The sequence below is a fragment of the Suncus etruscus genome, chromosome 13 (genome assembly GCF_024139225.1).
Source record: "Suncus etruscus isolate mSunEtr1 chromosome 13, mSunEtr1.pri.cur, whole genome shotgun sequence".
Lineage (NCBI taxonomy): Eukaryota > Metazoa > Chordata > Mammalia > Eulipotyphla > Soricidae > Suncus > Suncus etruscus.
In genome coordinates this window covers 80,608,801-80,611,243 of record NC_064860.1, presented here as the reverse complement: position 1 = coordinate 80,611,243, position 2,443 = coordinate 80,608,801, and positions in this window count along the sequence as shown.

The following is a 2,443-nucleotide window of genomic DNA, read 5'->3' as shown; positions in this document are numbered from 1 at the left end:
ACACCAGGCGGGGAAAATCCGCGAAAGTACACCGGCCCAGTGGGGCTCAGCTGTGAAAGACTGTGAGTGTGACCTGTCTATGTCTGTCTACTGTCCTCTTGCGTGAAACTCTTGCGAGTGGGGCAAAAAGAGCCTCCAGAAACCTCGCTCGCCCAGACGCCATTTTCAGGGAGGGACTTCAGAGCATAAAAGCCGGCTATCCTTTGCAAAAGCTGGCTCCCTGTGTGTGACACCAGGCGGGGAAAATCCGCGAAAGTACACCGGCCCAGTGGGGCTCAGCTGTGAAAGACTGTGAGTGTGACCTGTCTATGTCTGTCTACTGTCCTCTTGCGTGAAACTCTTGCGAGTGGGGCAAAAAGAGGCTCAGAGGAGCACGGCCGCTCCGCTTCGCTACGCGGCCGTGCACTCTTTCTAAGGAAAGAACTCCATTGCAACAAGAAGGAAAAATCACACTAAGAACGGCGCTATATCACAGAAGCAAACATTTCTCTCTGGACTGTCTTCTCTGTTACATGCTCGGGCCTAAGATTTGACCCAGTGTGAGGCTTCATCCACGGAGGACTCCCCTCCCTTAGAGGCAAGTCAGCCCATCCAGAAAGGGAGGAGCCAGAGGAGTGTGCTGCCTACATCATATAGACAATGAATACCACTACAACACGTAGAAAAACCCACAATACAAATGTGACAATGGGGAAACAGCGCAGGCCAGCATCAGACATAGAGAATGAAGATGACAATTCTGAGGACCAGATAATGACTGAACAACTAATCAACCTCTCAGATAAGGACTTTAGACTAGCAATATGGAAGGTGCTCAACAGACTCCAAGAAACCATGGATCGAGTTGAACAGAACACTAATAAGAACCAAGAAAATATGAAGGCAGAAATGACAAAACTCCAAACTGAAATAACATGTCAACTAACAGGCCTGAAAAACTCAGTAAACGAAGTGAATGACAAAATGGATAAGCTCTGGGACAGGGTATCAGAAGCTGAGAATAGACTTGGTGCTGTGGAAGATGAGATACATAACAATTCCATACAGCAGGAGAGATTGGACAAAAAACTTAAAGCAAATGAGCAGACAATGGAAAAATTAGTCAAAGAATGGGAACAGACGAAAATAGAAGTCTATGATAAGATCAACAGAAACAACTTAAGAATCATTGGAGTCCCAGAGACCCAGGAAGAAAATTTCCAGGAAGAATCAATGGTCAAGAACATCATTAAAGAGAAACTCCCAGAGCTAAAGAATATATGTGATCAAATCCTGCATGCCCGAAGAGTACCAACCAAAAGAGACCCCAGAAAAACCACCCCAAGACACATCCTAGTCACAATGACAAATCCCACAGATAGAGACAGAATTCTGAAAACAGCAAGATCAAAAGGGGAAATCATGTTCAAGCAAGCTTCCCTGAGATTTACAGCAGACCTGTCACCAGAAACGCTCAATGCCAGAAAGCAGTGGTGGGATATTGTGACAAGACTGAATGAAATGAATGCTTCACCCAGAATACTATACCCAGCAAAACTCACTTTCCGGTTTGATGGAAGAATACATGGTTTCACAGACAAAAAACAGCTCAGAAACTTCACAGACACAAAACCAGTCTTAAGAGAAAAACTGAAAGACCTAATCTAAGACAAGACTACCCAAAAGACACACCAAATTTTGAAATAAAGATGGCGTTAAATCCCAGGACAATTCTTTCTCTCAACGTCAATGGACTAAATGCACCAGTTAAGAGACACAGAGTGGCTAAATGGATCAAAAAACTCAATCCAACCTTCTGCTGCCTACAAGAAACGCACCTGAATAGTCAGAACAAACATAGACTCAAAATAAAAGGCTGGAGAAAAGTTATCCAAGCAAACAACACCCATAAAAAAGCTGGAGTGGCCATACTAATATCAGATAATGCAAACTTTATACTCAGGAAGGTTGTAAAGGACAAAGACGGACATTTTATATTAATCAAGGGGTACGTAGAGCAGGAAGAATTCACTCTCCTAAACATATATGCACCGAATGAGGGGCCAGCAAAATATTTAATACAACTGCTGACAAATCTGAAAAATAATATCAACAACAACACAATAATTGTGGGGGACCTAAACACGGCTTTGTCAACACTGGACAGGTCAACCAGACTGAAACCCAACAAGAATATACTAGACCTGAGGAGAGAAATGGAAGAAAGAGGCCTAGTGGATATATATAGGACACTCCATCCCCAGAAACCTGGATACACATTCTTCTCCAATGTACATGGGACATTCTCCAGGATAGACTACATGCTGGCACATAAAACATACCTCCATAAGATCAAGAGGATAGAAATTTTGCAGACTACCTTCGCTGACCACAAGGCTCTGAAATTATTTGTGAACTCCAAAGGGACTCAGAAGAAACACTTTAACACCTGGAAGTTAAACAG